The sequence below is a fragment of the Eleutherodactylus coqui genome, chromosome 3, assembly GCF_035609145.1.
Source record: "Eleutherodactylus coqui strain aEleCoq1 chromosome 3, aEleCoq1.hap1, whole genome shotgun sequence".
Lineage (NCBI taxonomy): Eukaryota > Metazoa > Chordata > Amphibia > Anura > Eleutherodactylidae > Eleutherodactylus > Eleutherodactylus coqui.
In genome coordinates, this window is record NC_089839.1 from 98,532,339 (window position 1) to 98,550,730 (window position 18,392).

At 44.5% G+C, this 18,392-nt stretch overlaps 1 protein-coding gene across 6 annotated transcripts in view; it reads right to left on the reverse strand.

The window, feature by feature from the left end:
- UTRN (utrophin) overlaps nt 1-9,166 on the reverse strand; it is a 701,048-nt gene extending 691,882 nt beyond the window's left edge. For 5 of the 6 annotated variants that reach the window (XM_066595903.1, XM_066595904.1, XM_066595902.1 and 2 more), the window contains exon 1: nt 8,670-9,166. The gene's annotated coding sequence lies outside the window, so the exon portion shown is untranslated. The remainder of the gene's footprint in view (nt 1-8,669) is intronic. The other variant, XM_066595906.1, reaches the window with a different exon arrangement.
- Between the last annotated feature and the right edge of the window lie 9,226 nt (nt 9,167-18,392).

An 18,392-nucleotide genomic window follows, 5' to 3' on the forward strand; every position in this document is an offset into this window, starting at 1 on the left:
AGCAGCAGGGAATTATTTTTACTAGCGGGGATGAAGGAAACATCTGCCACGTGCTGCAGATGTGTTCTTCATCCCCGCGGGGGACACGGCTGCGGCGGAGGGTACGTTTTTATTTTTATTTTATTTTCTTTTACACTAAAATTATTGTTTTTCAGGGAAGGGCTTATATGTAAAGCATATCAAGGGTGCTGGCAGACCATTGTTTTCAATGGAGCCGTCGGCAGCAGCTGCGGCTCCATTGAAAACAATGCAGAGCATGGGGCACCTTGAAAAATGCTCGAGTCTCCCATTGACTTCAATGGGGTTCGTTACTCAAGCCGAGATGCTTGCTCATCTCTACATGTAATATACTTTTTAAACTGTCATGGCTATTCACTGTGAAATCCAAACCCAAAAAACTTAGACAATTCTGTGATTTCTGAACTTACCACATAGTTATGTTCATACGCCAGATTCTGACGCAAATTTGACATGGAATCTGTGCCAATTCCACATCAAACCCGCAACAAAATCCGTATCCAAAAGTGTGACATTGATTTCAATTAGAATCCTCAGCAGTCTACAAGCACGGATTTCAAATCCATGTAAAAAAAAGAGAAGTGACATGTTACTTTTATTTTTCTCATTAAAAAAGGCAAAATCCATGTGCAGATTCATGGGCACTACAAGTGCAAAGCCGCAGCAGAAATCCACGATGAGGGCTCCTTTAGACAAGCAGATTTTAGCACACTTTTGTGCGCTGAAAAATCCCACTCGCAAAACGCGCAGAATAGAACCCATTGATTTCAATAGGTTCATTCTCATTTCTCTTTTTTGCGTGCACGGTTCTCACGGGCTCAAAAGGACCTGCTTTATTTGTGCACCGGAGTGCCCCATAGAGTTGTATGGGAGATGCACAAAAGCGCATATATGTACACGCGAGTATGTGAAACACGCTGCGCACACCGGCACCTAGTTTGGCTTAATAGCCATTTAAATCAGGGGGGGGGCGATTCCTCCTCCCATGTGAACTAGCAGTATCTGCGCAAATCCGCATAGTATTAGCATAGTCATGTGCGCAAAATACACTAGTGTGTCTCTGCCCTTAGCCATGGATTTTGAGGCAGAATCTGCATAGAAAAATCCAACTCTACCCTTGTGAACATAGCCCACAACTCAAGTGAAGACAGATATTTTAAAAGCAGTGATACAGCTCTATTACATCTGTTTGCATGTGAAATGATAGTTTTAAGAAATGGTTCCTAAGCTGTGACTAAATCATAACATCAAATACAAGATTTTTTGCCAATTTGATACAAAAAGATTGTACAATCTTCACTTGAAACTGTAAACTGTGAAAAGTCTTTCCAGGACAGCTTAAAGAATGCATGAAAAGTTGGGACTAGTTGTTAGCTAAACTTATGTCTGCAGTATATTTTTTACTGGCCTTTTAAAATAAACATTTCATTAAAAAAAAGTTGCAAAATTCTCTATCTGAAATAATCTAAATATAGACATTCCAAGAGAATGAGTACAATCCTCACTGTCCACTCCTAGCTTTATTTTGGGAGCTGAAGTGGAGTAAGTTTCAGATTACTTGGCCAGGAGGATTCTGGAGACAGAGAAGTTCACATGCCATCGTAAGGCAGGCCATACAGATTTAATAGCATTCAGCCAAACGCTCGCTTGGCCAATAACCACTCCTTCCGACTACCACATACACATGAACACTTGGCCAAGCATGCATGTGTTCTAATTGGGGAGAAAGGAGTAAAGTCACTTCCAGACACCTCTGGAGGAAGCTTATCTCCACCAAGAGCAAAAAATGTAATCATGTTGAAATCCAACAACCCAATTCTCCTTTCATCTGCTGTTGAGGGATGGCACCCCATACACATTACTTGGTCTAGGTCCTGCCAAAATTGGTGGGTTCAGACAACAATTATCTGTTGTGTGTGGCCAACTTAAGCAGAGAACACCTGCAATATCCGGTAATTTATTAACAACTCAATCTATTTGGCCAGAGCCACACAATCATAAGGATAAGGATTACTGACAACAATGGTCCATATGCCATTATTGGTTTACTTTTTCAAACATTACCTGCCATTTGTTACATTTACACAATTTTATATTGGAGAAGATGTGGCACTTTTGGTTAAGTTTTGTGGCTTACGTTTTACACCAACTTGCTGGTTGTGTGCACATGCATTCTACCTTTAGTCATATGAATGATAAAGCAGCACATGTGATGCAAAAGAAGGCTTTTTTTTACTACAGATACTTAAAGGGGTTTTCAGAGAAATTCTGTTGATGCCCTATGCTGAGGATAATCATCAACAGTTGATTGGTTGGGGTTTTCTGTTCAGGACCTCAGCCATTCAGCTGATCGAGCACCCACTGTCAGTGCCATTACACATGGGGTATGGAGCTGCACCTACAGTTACAAGTACTGGCCACCACACAGAGGTCAAAGCAGCAGCTTCTGCTCAGCAGCCCTCTGTGTTATGCTGCCTGTCCACGGGTGTTGCGGTATCCCACGGGAGCCGCCGCCCGGGAGCAGGAGCCTGCAGATGGATTCCCGCGGTCAGCCTATCTAACAGATAGGCTGACCACAGAGAATCGCGGCAATTCGCAGCATGCTGCGACTTGCCGGCCACGAGCGGAGAGTCGCTATGGACAGGGAGGCTGCGCTTTCCATAGAAAGCATGCATTGTGTTCTCCGTGGCGGGATTACTGCCGCGGGGAAGGCAATGCTAAAAAGCCCGTGGAAAGGCAGCCTAACGCCACTTATAGTGGGCACTCAATGAGCTGATCAGCCAGGGTCCTGAGCAGCGGACCTCAGCAGATTAACTGAGGATACGTCATCAATAATATTTCCCTGGAAAACCCCTTTGATTAAGCACAAGCACCAGAATGTACTGTAATTATTTATATCACAGTACACAAATAATACATGTAGGCTAATAGCTCCATTACACAATTCTGCTTCATCTGTACATTTTGCCCTATCAATACTGTGAGACACTGAACAGGTTAATTCTGGACAGTCGCTATATTTCACCCCGGTTCAGATGTTATACCCAGTGGGTATGAAGAGAGTCCGTGCCTTATTGCGTGGGACACGGGGAAAAGCCAGGGATGTGATGTGATCTCCAGCATATACGTAGTTGCTGGAGATGCTCTTTATAAAATGTGTTGGGCCTGGTTTTCTGGAATGGATGGCAGGCTTGGTAGTGGGGCTGTCCATTCCACCCCCTCCACTCCAGGTCTTATTAGGGGGATTAGCCCCCTAGATGTAGAGGCTGGGTAATTAACCCAGTCTATAAAGTCTGCAAAGAGGCAGACAGAGTTGAGGCCGGGGCCAGTTAGATGCTGGAAGCTGCTGGTCTCATGAGACGCCTTATCCCTTACCAAGGGACAAACTGGACTTTTGCACAAGCGTGTGGTTTTCGTGTGGCTGCAGCGAGCCGTCTGTATAGTCAGGGAGGGACTCTGTATAGAAAGTGCTGGATAAGCAGGATTTTGTTTTATGTCTGAAGTTAAGGCTGGATTTTGTTTATTTTTACGCCTTCTAATAAACACAGGCTAAGCCTGTATGGACTTTATCAGCTGTTGTGGTCTCTGACTGCCGCTCACACTGCAACCCCGCGCTCTACTTGAGCTACTTCTCCCACAATACATAAACTAAAGAACCCCATTTTTTGTTTAAGACTGGATTCACACAAGTGGATTTGCGCTGCGTTTTTTACTGTACTTTTTGCATGTGCAAATGTGCAAATTTGCAAAAAACATGCAATGAAGCTTTCAGCCATTTAGTTCAATATGGGTTCTTTCTCTGCACAAATATGCAGAAAAACAGGGCATGCTGCGTATTCTTTTTGCGCAACCGGAATGCACAAGCAAAATACGTGCATGTGAATGTATCTATTGAAATCAATGGGTTATATTTTCTGTGTATGGCGCATGCAAGTACACTTGTGTGAATCTCGCCTTACAACTATCCTAAATCACTTCACTCATGTCCTAGAAAGGGACTTTTCAGGCGGGACGGAATATTCTGTAACAGCGTTACACAATATGACCTCCGGCGGAATATTCAGCCTCAAAATACGCACTGCTTATGTGTGGATTTTGATGCGGAATTGAAAAAATAGAATCCTGCCTGTAATTTAGCATCAAAATCTGCAGTGAGCAGTACAGAATTTGCTGTGAAATTCAGGGACGGTATATTTCGCGCGCTCTTGCAGAATATTCTGTCCCGTGTGAAATGTCCCATAGTATGCTGCACGGCCATATAGGGTAAGTTCAAATCAACGCTCGCAGTTCCATTTTTGTGTTCCATTATAGCAGCAAAAAACTGAAAATAATGGCAGGGCCAGATTCATCAAATGATAGACACCAATGGCGGCTGACAGCCCTGAAGGTTTCCATCATGGTTTTCAGCATTTTCCATGAAAAAAATGACCATTTGTTTGTGATTTTTAATTTTTTTGTAAGGGATCTCTCGCACGAGCATTTTTACTAAGCATTATACGCACAAGTTTTGCTCGCGTAATGCGTGGTAACTAACTTTACATTATTTTCAACGCTGCTTCACAAGCACAGCACATGAAATGTGTGCGCAAAAAAGAACACAACATATGCTATCTTGGCATGTATTATGTGCGCATTCACGCCAAGATAGTGTAATGCATTGCAAACTGCTGCATGCTCCCCACGTGGTAGATATGCCCCAGCACGCAGGAGAAAACACTTGTAGGAGAGAGTCCTAAGGGTGACTTCAGGCGACCATATGCGTAATTGTGCACACTCCAGTGCAACGTATTTGCACAGTGAACGCGGCTGATGAGGTAGTTTTGTGCATGTATTGTACATTTTGCACACGCAGGGCCTGCTCACATGCGTGCATAACCCCTGCTTCTCCCCACCCCGCCGCTGTTCTTTAAAAATGCTATTTAGCCTAATGAGATCCAGATGTTTTTTTCACAGAATTGCGCAGAGTACTGCGCATTTGTGTGCATATTGAGTGCACACTTGTGTAGCTCCCATAGACTTCTATGGGGGCCGTTTGTGAGCAAATACGCAGGAAATTGGAGCAGGTCCTATGTTTTCCATGTGCAAATCAATGGGTCCTATTCTCTGCTTACTACGTTGGCAAATTTTCCACATGCAAATACAGTCTGAAGGAGCCTGAAGGCCTCAAGTCCACGGGCACGCGCGGATTTCAGGTGAAGAATCCCGCAGCGAAATCCATCCGTGTTCGCAGCTATGGGCATTCTCACCTATCCGGATTCTTCTCTGTCCCGGACAGATCTTTGTTTCTTCTGCACTCTGTGGACGTGCTGGACGCATGTGCAGTGCATTTTTCTTTTCAAATTCCTTGCTTTCCCGCGGATCCGCAGTACATCCGCAGTGTCAGCTGCAGGTGTGCTGCAGATCAGACCGCTTCCATTGACTGCAATGAAAGCTGTGTGTGCGGGAAACCGCAGAAAATGGAGCATGCCAGGAAAAAATGACATCCGCAGGTATTTATTACCTGCGGATGTCCAATGATTGTCTATGGGCATACTGAACTGCGGATCATCCGCAATTCAATTATGCCCGTGGACATGAGGCCAAAGGGTGCATTTAGACACAAAGATGATCGCTCAAAAGATGGTGTTTAAGCAATCATTTTGCTTAAAACTACAACTTGGTACTAACGCCTATTAGAACAATTTAGTAGCATATGAACCACCAGGATCTGTATTCAGGGAACAGACCACCTGCTGTTCGCTGAATACATTCCCTTTGTTCTGCTCTGGGGCTGATAGCTGAGACAATGTAATCAGCTGTTATCAGCGCTCTCCAGGCAGAACACAGTGTGTTGTCCATCTTATCAGCTGTTCTGACAAGCAATGGATTTCATGCAGAACTGAAATTCATCATTCGGCAGAAGAGTGAAAGATGGGCACATTTACGCAACGATTATCGCTCAAAAGATGGCTTTTTTGAGCAATAATCGTTGTGTCTTAAGGGGCCTTTAGGCTTCCATCCGCATCCTATGTGAAATGATTTATTTGTAACCAAGTTGTTTTCAAAACCAAGCATTACTCTGTTACAATGTATGCTTTCATAATACTAGTGACTATCAAACCCACATCCATCTCCGCCATTGAAATAGAAGCTACTTTTCCTGGCGGATGGCCTGGGTGACTATTTGTTTTGTGACATCACATTAAACATTTGGAAATTGCTGACCAGCACATATTCGCCAAGTTTAATAAAACCCTTCCAGACCTGTGCTCCAATGTTATGGAAGTCACGTAGCATTTGTCATACCATAAAGTGACAAGTACTTTGGGTGTTTCTGGGACACCCAAACCTGCTACATTTTTGTCATTCTCATATTTGCTATTTATGACATTTTTTACAGGGGTTTTACCATTGAAAACAACGTTATCCAAATGAATCTTGCTCCCCAGAGTCATCAATTTTCTCATTTGTTCTTATTCTCCAATTTTCCCAATTTCTCCAATCTCCATGCCTGTTACATGACCCACGGCAGCATGTGTCTGTCGCCTAAGCAGATGTAACGTACAATCAGGACCATTTACTTCCAGCCCAGGCAGTGAAAGCTAGTGACATAGCGTACTGGCTGCATGCCACCCATAGCCATGTATGCGCATGTAACAGGCGCCAAGATAGAACACACTGTGATTAAGGCTGCCTGCAGACGGCCGGGTCGGATCCCGCTGTGAGAATTCTCGCAGCGGGACCCGACTTGAGCCCCTGCAGGAACCAGTGCGGCGCTCACCTCTCCCGCGGATCCAGCTCTGTGATGTGCCGGCTGCCGTCCAGCTGGAGCATGCGCAGAGCGGAGCCGGCAGCCCTAGAGTGACATTTCTGTGCAGGCCTCTGCGAGACCCGCACAGAAATAGAGCATGCCGCTTTTCCTTTCCGCGTGCATTTTCACGTGGACAAATCGCGGCCGTCTGCCTAGGATTGCGTATTGTAATGGAATCCTATGCAGGCGGGCAGGGGCGGAAATTCTGCGGGAAATCCTGCCGCAGAATTTCCGCCTGTGTGCAGGGGGCCTTATCCTACACGCGTATTACGCGCCAGTCCTGTGTACAGCAACATGGACACCTATGGCAGATTAGTAAAGCGTATTACCTGCGCAAGACCTACATGCAGAATAAGTTGTACCGACACGCTCATATGAACCCGGCGCTATGAACATTTGTAACGTTGTGCTGATCCTGAATATGGGCATTACAAAATTTGCATTGTGGGGCCAAAGCCCCTTTAAAACTTTTTGAGTATTTTTTTAATCTCAAGTAACATAAAAAACAATCTTTAAAAATATGACCCAAATTTTAAACAACGTTCCAATTTGTTGAAGCCACAATATCAACTCGCCTTCACTTTATCTATAATAATAAAAATAAATCTTGCTATTTGTATAGCGCCAACTTATTCCGCAGCGCTTTCAGGTAATATATTTATCACCCCCTCCTAGCTGGGTACTCATTTTACCGACCTTGGAAGGATGAAAGGCTGAGTCAACCTTGAATCGGGTACCTTTCTGTCATATCCTACCACTAAGGGGCGCTTCACATGAACGTATGGTCACCGCGTTTTGTGCACGCAATACACTGTACCAATCTGCCATAAGCTGCCATGTTGCTACTCACACATATTGTGTAGAATCGCAGCATTTTCTTTCTTGGCGCGTATTTCTCGCACATACAAACTAAGATAGTGTATAGCGATCAGCGGAAACAGCAAGTACACAATGTCATAGCATACTTGCTGCACGCAGCACAACTGCCTATAAGAGGGAGGTACATGCAAATGCGCTATACACTGCGCAATTCCGTGACAAAGAGAACACATTTAGACTTCATTAGGCTAAATATCCTTCTAGATCACGGTGTTGGTGGTGGGGGTCACACGCACATGTGTATAGGCCCTGTGTGCGCACAAAGTATCATACCATGCGTTTATCAACCTCATCATCCGCTTTCACTGCGCAAATACGTTGCGCTGAGGTGTGCACAATAGCGCATAAAGTCGCCTGAAACCACCGGGCTCACATGAACGTGTTTGCTGGTGTGCCGCCCGCGTACTTACTGTATGCAGCCAATCCCCATACACTATCTTGGCATGTATTTGCGCATAAAATGCGCCAAAATAGTGCATGCCGTGATTTGTTTGTGCGCCTCAAGTGTACGGGAGATTTCTACTACATATTACATGTTCAAAAAGATGTGCGTGTGATACGCAGTGAGCACACAGCCTTAGGAAAAGATGTGCTGGTAAGAGCAGAAAGCGCAGCAGCCAGTTGTCTTCTCTCCTCCACGCATTGTGCCATATCAGGCCGCTCTTCCTCCTTCTCGTTACCATTCATTTATAAGACATCCGTATACTTCACGCTGCACTTCCAAGGATACTTGTAGCACCTCTCGGTGCTGGTGGGATGAGGAACCCCCGGACTCTAATAGCAAGTAACACAATAGAGTCACAAGAGGGCTGAAAGTAGACACATGATTGAGATTACTATAGTTCCCACATGGAAGGGTGACCTTCCCTCCTGCCATTACCAGGACAGTAGAACTACTGGCAGCACCTTGTAAATCCTGTGGAGAGGATTGCATGCTCTCCAGTTACATGGACACATACATTATTGAGCGCTGTAATCTTACCTGGGAAGAGCCTCCCTTTTATTTGCTGGACACAGGCTGTATATGGTCACCATAAAAGTCACCAACTTCCTGGGATCACCAGCAACAACCTAGCAGATCCTTCCAAAGGCACTGAGATCCCAGCAGCCAAGTGATCCACGGAGTTGGAAGATGGACTCACAACATCCCACGATTTCAGGAGTGATTCCTGGAAGAATTCTACTTTTTACAGCTGCTCCTCCCTTACTTGGCAAAGCAGGAAAAAAAAAACTTGCAGCTGTCCGCTTACAGGAAAGAGTTAAGTTTTCCTCCTCGGTGTACTATTTTTAAGAAATCGTTATCTCCCTCCCGTCCTCAAGATCACGTGCCTGCTTCTAGGGTCCGGCGATCACCCGCTGTGCCCGATCTTTCCCTCCGATAGAAGTTGCATGGGTCTGCGGAGCCGTCCTGTCTGCTCAGGACTCTCTCCCAACTTTGTACTCGAGGTTCGCAGTCGGATTTCACTTGGATTTCAATGCGGTCGGCTGCAGAGAAACTGAGAGAACGTGGCACAGTCCTATCACGTCCCCGCCCACCCTGAATACTGCTCTGCTTCGCTGTACTGGGATGGGAGGCCCCCATGCGCCATCTACTGGCAAACTGAATGTATAACTGGCTTTTAAAATAAGAGCAGATGAAGCTGCAGCGAGATACATACTTGCATTATTATATTTTTTTTTTCTTTTTATAGCTGGCTTTATTCACATCACGTTTCAACTGTAGGTTTTCTGTTCACATTTTTCTACATAAAAAGCAAGGAAATGGCTGCACGGATTAGTTTGTTTTCAGCAGGTCCTGTTCATGTCAGCGGGACATATGGAAAATCTAATGTGTGTGAGACCAATCAAAATGCACAAATTTGAACAATACCTCTGCAGTGCCACCTATTGGAAGGTAAACGGGATAAACAAAAATATAAAAAGCCTCTGCGCTCGTAAGAGAAAGGCTTTACTTTTCTGTATATCCAAATGAGAAAATGTGTCACTTATTTTGAATGAGGGCAGAATGAAATCGATGCACAGAAACCACTTCCTAGCGGTAGTGACCAGACTTAGAGTAGTAGGTTTAAGATCGCCAGGTCCACAGTGGTTGATTTTTCTTAACTCTTCCCTGCACACAGACAAATACAAGGCGACGCGTTTCTGTGCTCATATGAGCCCCTATTTCAAGCCTGCAAGCATCTGACAAGTGGATTACATTGACAATAAAAACATAATTACTGATTCTGTGTGCGGCGGTTCTCCCCCTGCCGCTGGAGCCGCTAGAGCGCATAGTGTGCGTTTGAATGGTGCTGGGAGGTCCGTGCTGTGATGCGTCTGACATCATCGCATCTAGTGTGTTTATGTTCCCCAAAACTTATTTGCATACCCCATGAGGCTCTTCTTCATCACAGTGGATGCCTTTGGACTAAACTAGGGACACTAGGACTACAGGTGTAGCATCTGGTCACCCCATGTAACTTGGGCCCAGGTGCCTACAGCAGATAAGTCTATTTCCATTTTTCATTTATTTCTCTACTTTTTTTCTTCGAGGCGCTATCCTAATTGTATTATTACCTATTGGAAGGTACCAATAGGTGCTGCTGCATGGGTATCATTTCATCTTTCCATTTCAATACTTCCCAGAGGAGCGTGGATGGCCTTACAAGTCTCCTCACACACCTTCTAGATGCTCTCTTTAAAGAGAAACAATACCCTTCCTGACTCACATCTATAGGCCTCTCACTAGCCAAGCCAGAAACCTGCTGCACACTGATGAGGGGCAAAGACCCCCAAACAGCTGTATGTGTATATTATTCTGACTTTGGTTTATAATTCCCAGTTATTGTTATAAGACTTGTTTAAAAAGTCTAAGTTGACCTGCAGGAATGCTGCCTTCAAATAGGTGGCACTGAAGATGTTTTGCTCCATCTTATCATTTGCATATTTCCCAGAGGAGCATGGATGGCATTAAAAGTCTAGGTTCTCTGCTTAAGGAGAAACAGTACCCTTCCTGAAGTATCAAACTGGTGGTGTCTCTAATTTAGGGGAAACAAAGTTAGGAACTTTGGGTATAACTTCTTTTTAGGCCCCCTTCACACAAATGTATGCATTATTGCATGCAACTGCGCAACTATTTTGCATATAGAACAAGGCTTTTTGTGCATGTATTGACGCATTTTACTGTACTGTTCCCGCCCAAAGGGTATGTTGATTTGCACATACATAAACCTGCACAGACATTTTTTTAAGCTGGTGGCTTCGTTTACCACTGAAAGCTAGGCTCCTGCTCTAACAGCCAAAGACCGAGCAGTTTAACCCCTTACATTCCAATCAATAGCAACTGCAGAATCTAAGCAGATGACAGAGGCAGAGGAATCCTCCTCAAACTTCAGCTGCCTGCAATCTGATGACAAGTTACCAATGGGTTCCCATTGCATCCGGATGAGAGAAAAAGGCCTACATTGTGATAGACATGATGATTAGTTAGTATAAAATGTCTATCGATTTGTATAAACCAAATGTATTATGCTATTGTAATGACTTTTAGCTCTGTGGAGTTTAATGGCCACACAATCTTCTCATGGTATTTGCTAGACAATGGCATGTGTGGTGTAGTTAGCTGAGTACATAAGTTACACAAAACAGCCTCTAAGAGTTAAAGGTCATAGGATTATATGTAATACGTGCATTCAATACTGAGTGTCTTCCTAGCCCTCTCCCCCCCTCCCATCCTGAAGCTAGTTAAATAATGGGTTGACACACACACAGAAATGACTTCAGCTAGGACAAAGTCCATGCCACATCAACACTTGGAGAAGGGTGGGCAGAGAGGCGGGGGATTCTATATGATCCGACAAATGAGAATCCTATATGTTACTGATGTAACCTGTTGCACGCCCATTGTATGGCTTTACAATAAAAGGGGCTGTCTGGGTGTTTCTGCCCAGAGAGCCATTTTGGATATGAGACTGATCGCTTGTGTCTGATCTGCTCGATAATGTGTGCACACTATACAATTTGGAAGCTACAAAATACCCCGAAACCTGCTGGAGAAAACTATAATCCAGATCAGTGGCATCTCTGGGTGGACCGAGTACAGATTTTGATTTCTTTCATTCTGGAAAAATACAGAGATCGGCAGATAGCACGCAGAACTCAGGGGCCCGAAAATCTACAGAACACGGTAAGATTGCTTTATAAAAATCTACCGATGTGAGCTGAATTCTGACTGCTAATCTGCCTGTTTCTGATCCAGAGTGATAAATCAATGAAAGGCAGGTAATATAGTTCTTTCTACTCGGAAAAAAACACCATTTTAACCTGTCTAGGGGTATTTTGTATGCTGTGTATATTATGTCTGAGACGGTTAAAAATTGTGTATACAAGACCAAGAGACAAATTCTGTGAGAATTAATGTGTCAGAAGGGTGGACTTGGCTGTTTAAGTCTGAGGGAGCGCGCCAGAGAGAGACACTTACTCCTAGGTAACTAGTGTGAGGTTAGGAAGATTTATGATACGCATATTTACCTGTATGATTGAGCGTGTTATGTTCTCATATGTGAAAAGGTATATACACAGGAATTATAGCCGTGCTTTGTGACGGCCGACGTCTCCAGGATATTGTTGAAGTTTTGGTCATTGAAAATAATCGTCAGTCTCTGTGTATAGCTAAAATGTCCTGTCCAGACTGTGTGCAAGAAGTGCTCTTGGGGATTACTAGTAGAGGGTGGGTTGTTATAAAGGTAGATGAGATATATACCTTGAGCCGTTGTGGGTATTCTCCAGTAATCCCGTCTGTTTGGTATTATAGAAAGAATGTGCAGTGTTTATTATTAGGGGAGGGTTGCTGATAAGAGAGTGGACTGAAGTTAAGCAACTGAAAACATTTCCCAAATTAACCCTTCTGTTCCCTTTGTCTTGTAGAATTAATGTGCATTGTGATCTGAGTGGGAAAGAGAGGTTATATTGGAAGGATTTGAAGAAAGCAGATTTTACAAAAGGGAACACTACTGTGTCCAGAAACTTCGAATAGGATAGAATAAGCAGGTAGAATAGAGTTGAGCAGATTGAGAAGGTTAGGCATAGACACAGGTTGTTTAGAGAATGGGGAGCAAAGTGAGCAAGGACAAAGGTCATAGAGCTTGTGATTTGGTTGCTGAAGGGGAGGGAGCATAGTTTACTGAACAATGGGAAAGGACCAGGAAAAGTTGCAGAAAGAAATGTCAGGTTATGGACAGATAAGCAGAAATGAGTATGGTAAGATAGACTGTAGAAAGTTTTCAGAAGATGAGCAGGAAGCCCAGCAGAAAGAAAGGCGTTTTTTAGTTAGTTTTTTGGTATAACGTAGTTAAGAGATTCAAGAGGGGAAAGCATGTAGTGGGGTATGTGTACAGCCCCTCCCTGCAATGGCGGCCGCGCTTGCAATGTCTACAACCCCACATAGTCTGACTCTGCAGCAAATGTGGTGAGCCCTGCCCCCACCCTGAAGTTACTTCCCCCCATGTGCTCACTTTCAGGGTGTGTGATGTTACTTCCGGTCCCTCCCCATCCGGGACAGGACCTGGCCCCGCCCCTTCCCCCTCCAGAGGCCATTCTGCCTCACCTGGGAGATTTGTAGCCCCGCCCCTTTCTGCCTCTGGCGGCCATTTTGCTGCACTTGGAAGGCCTACATTCCCCAATGCCACTGTATCCAGTGCTAACATGATTGTCTGAAGTAAGGTCTTGTTTGACCAGACTTTGTTACACTCCAAGATGTGGCCACTTTGGATGTGTGATAAGTTCAGGGAAACAAACCTTTGTGAAGATGCAGCTTGGGACATAGTAGATGACTAAGCTGGTTTATAGTGTATGGAAGATTGGAGTTGATGCATGGGAGACAGAGGCCGGGAATACATGACAGGGGACGCTCTCTCATGTTCCCAGGGGCTCTGTTTTCCACTGCCCGCTTCTCCAATGGATGCTCAGACAGATGATGTTATGGAAGGCTCCTACAGACAAAATAATTTCCCTATAGTCACCCAGCAAACTTTTTCATGCAATTTGATGAAGTAATTCTACTTTTTATGTGAAGAAAGAGGGACTGAATTGTCCAGAGTAGGATGTTAATTCATCCGTATTCTTTAGTTTTTCCTTAAGTCTTTTGTATATTCTAGTGTCAGTCTACACTGAAGCTATAATTATATTCCGACAGGAGAGTAAAAGTTAAACGCTGGATTTTCCCTGAAATACTATTACACTGGGTGACGTAAAATTTGACTTGTGTTGCGCCCCCTTGTGTTAAAAAATGCTAACTGCGACCTGAAGGGAAAAAAAAAAATCTAAAGGATATTTTCGCTCAGACTTCGCTGCATACAATGTCACCTTGACCTACAAAGTGCTTGTTTTTGTGCCTCTTGGTTTACTAGTTTGAACGCAATTACTCTTTTTCCATTGAGTATTCCGGTTCAAAAGGGGGGAGGCATAGGTGATCTGGGTCACAGATGATCTAGGTGTTGTAGATCAGCTATTGGGTTAAAAAAAAAAAAAATGAAATAAGATAAAAAGGAAATAAATGATTTTGTGCTACAAGATTCTGAGCCATGTGAAATAGAACATCAGCACAATTATTTAGTACTAATACAGTAAGAAACTGCAGGTATACAGTTACCAGAACCTCTGTTGATAATGCATATGTTGAGCTTTTTGCAGATGGTACCAGGGTGAGGATTGATGACTCCACATCGGATATGCAGTGGTCACACAGCAAGATGTCCTAGAAGCAGAAGCTCTGCCTCCGCATGTCTCAGCACAAGAAGCGGAATTGAAGGCCCTCACTGAGGCATGTAGAGTGGCGAGAGGTAAGACGGCGACCATTTACACTGACTCCTGGTATGCATTTGGCATAGCTCATGATTACGGCCCAATATGGAAGGCCAGATAGTTTTTACCTTAAGCAGGACAACCAATTGAGAATGGTGCAGCGGTACAGAGTCACATGGGGGCCCTACTCCTACCTGACAAAGTTGAGAGTTCGCACTGATTCCTACACTGGAGAGGCGAGAGACGACACCCTCGCTGACAGCATAGCAAAGGCAGCGGCCCTCAAGCCGTGAAAGAAAGAAGAAAAGATACTGACGGCATGAGTCAGTGGTAAAAACTTTGGACATTGACAAAAATTTGGACTTTGATATGCTAAAGACTTTTACAGTTACAAGCCAGCAAGGAAGGAAAGAATAAATGGACTAATATGGGAGCAGCAGAAACAGGACAGCGTATGCTGAACAGTCAACAGCACTTGCCTACCACAGTTCCTGTATCCCATGATGGCCCAGCTGATGGACGGAAAGACCCACCTAGTAAAATAGCAATGATGACGACGCTTGAAAGAGCATGGGCGACTTCTGGGTTCTCTGTAGCTGCTGCATCATTTGTCCAGTTTAGCATGATCTATGCCATAGGTGAGTCAGGGCAGAAGTAAATTTGCCACATCACACTTGCCGGGACCACTCTACCCATTTCAGGGATTGCAAATTGACTACGTTCAGCTCCCACTTGTTGGGAAGTATGAATACGTGCTTGTTGTTGTTGATGTCTTTGCAGGTTGGAGGAAGACCCTGTTACCAAGGCAAACAAGTAGGTAACCGCAAAGAAGCTCATGAAAGAGGTAAACTGTGAATATGGGGTACCAGAAGTGATTCAGAGTCAGACAGAGGTATAAACTTCGCAGGTGAATGTAACATGTCATGTCTGCTCTGGGTGTATCCCAGGCCTTTTACATACTCTACCACCTTTAGAGTAGTGGAAAGGTGGAGAGACGTAGTGGCACGCTAAAAAGTAAGATACTTAAAAATGACGCCACTTTGCAAAGACTGTCATCAAATAGCCTTATACAGTGTTAGATATGAACCCAGGGGGGATCATACATTATCTCCCTACGAGATTGTTTGGGCTAGCCCCAAGGCTAGGTCGTTACTATCCTCAGTGGTTACAATTACAATCTGATGTGTTGACTAAGTGTGTGATTTCTGTTGTTAAAGAACTAACCAAAGCCTATGAACAGGTGTTCTCTTCCAGACTCAGAGGCAGACACTGGGACACATATCTTGCAGCCTGGGGATTGGGTGTGCGTCAAGAAGTTCCTCAGGAAGCACCCTCCTGAGCCCCGATTTGATGGCCCCTACCAGGTGCTTCTGACTACTGCCACAGCTGTGAAACTAGCCGAAAGACTTACATGGATCAACGCTTCATACTGTAAGAAAGCTTCAGATCCGGGAGACCAGTCTTAGTTGTGCCAAAGACATTACTCTGGTTAGGGCTAGTGAGAGAGGAGGGTGGCAACTGGAATCCTTAGTCGGAAGAATATGAGGGTATGGTTACCTTCTGGTATAACTCGTTCAATGCTCAAGTAGCCGCATATTCCTTCGACTATTGTACTGTGGTCCCGTGTCTAGGCGCAAGATCCCATGGCAGGCCAGATTTAGCTCAGTCCAGCTGGTTATATGACTTACATACCCGGGGAATACAATATGTTTGCGCCACTGATAAGGTCTGGGGAGAAGACTGCCGTTATTGGGGATTAGTGGGATGGAACGCAGGAACAAACTAGTCATATAAACTGCGAAGTCCTTAAATAAGAAAGATAAGAGCGGGAAATCCCTAATTAGTCGTATAACCCTCCTTGAGAATAATAAGGACAGCAGTTATTGGAAGGCTGAACTTAGTATGTTGCTTGGTTTTAATGCGGTTGCTATACTAACCATGGGAGATCCAAGCCCGGGAGATGGGGGGACTTACAGTCTGGGGACATACCGGTACGGGAGGACAGATCCCTTAGGGAAGTTTAAAATAAGGGATATGGTAGATGCACCCGAATGGAAGCCTTCACTTAGTCCCGTGCCCATAATTAACCCCCTCCGCCGTAAGATAAAGACCTTGACGAACATGATGATCATAGCCGACCCCACCTTTTGAGGACACCTTGACAGTAGTGACTGGCTACTCTGACCAGGATCTCTGGTTGGAGTTGATGAGGTACAATGCTAACAGGAGCAACAAGTCTAACTGTTGCGTGTGCGGTAGTGTCCGACTACACTCGGGGATGGTCCCCCTAAATCTCCCTGTAGATGCTGAAGAGTGGTTTATTAGTCTCTTCACGAACATTTCCGCTAATTACACTGTCCGTGAGAAGTGGAAGAAGGAATACTCTATAACTACTTAAGTGTTTTGCACCGGAGAGAGTATTACTGACTACCCTGGAAACTACACCTGCCAGGCAAATAGGCAGGGTGGAGGGAGATTTTTGGGAAACTCACCAACGGGTATTGCTCCTCCTACGGTACGATAGGAGGGGAATGGATGCAGAATCAGGTCCAGTCCTTAGGAGACGTTTACTGGCTTTTTGGAGACATGGGGTAGAGGACCCGCCTGGAGGGTAATTGGACAGGGGAGTGTGCCTTAGTAAAGCCCTTATGCTCCTCCACATCCTGTCAGACAACATTGAGGATAATGAGGTTACCCCCAATAGTTAATTTATCTCGATCCAACTCAGTCTGTGTTTTGTGGTTATCCCGTCATGTTGGTCTATCCTTGTTTTCCGCATAGGTACGGCGGTTCCTTCCAGTCTTGTCACTAGGTAGTGTAGGGTCAGGGTGAGGCGGCCTGGACGTGTTCACCATTAGGACTATCTCCAGGAGGGACATTGGTGTGGGTGAAGATTAGGGAGTCCCAGGCCGTGCGTACCTGTGCACACTACTAGTATTGTAACATTATACTAGAGCGAGAAGAGAGACCCCTGGTGGTAGTTTTGATCTACACGTATACATTGACGTCATAGGATAGCCAAGGGGGGTACCTGCCGAGTTTTAAAAAAAAAATAGAGACCAAGTTAAAACTAGATTCGAGTCCATTTTCCTGATCATTATGGTAAATAAACGTTGATTGGATTAATTATGTTTTATTATAATTAGCAGTGGTTTATAAATTATACTAGAGATGCCTTATAGGGACTAGTCGACCAATAGGACCTACCTCGACTATGATTTTTCAAAATAGAATGGCCTTAGATATGATTTTAGCTAAAAAGGGGAGTGTCTGTAAGATGATAGGGGAGACTTGTTGTACCTACATCCTAGACGACACGTGACCCGCGGGTAAAGACGCAGTTGCCATTAAGAAGCTGACCGCACTAACTAAAAAGAGCTAACTTTTGGGACCAGCACTCGCCATGGATGAGCGGGTGGTAAAGGATCCTGGCACAGACAGGCGTCGCTGTTGTATGTGAACTGATGATTACCTTTTCTGTTCTAGTCTACTGTGTTATCCCCTGTGTCAGAGAGACCTGTGAAACTGATGCTGGAAAAGCCGCTCCCACAATGAGTTCGCTGGATGCATCCCCAGAAGGAGTGGACAAGTCCTACACCCCCTTGAAGACCCTAAAACGAACCCTTAACGCGCTCCAGTTATAGGCTCACACGCAGAGAACTGTGAAAATCAGATAGAGAGTTAGAGGATAGACATTTTAAGGGGGGATTGTGATAGACATGATGATTAGTTAGTATAAAATGTCTATCGATTTGTATAAACCAAATGTATTATGCTATTGTAATGACTTTTAGCTCTGTGGAGTTTAATGGCCACACAATCTCCTCATGGTATTTGCTGGACAGTGGCATGTGTGGTGTAATGTTAGCTGAGTACATAAGTTACACAAAACAGCCTCTAAGAGTTAAAGGTCATAGGATTATAT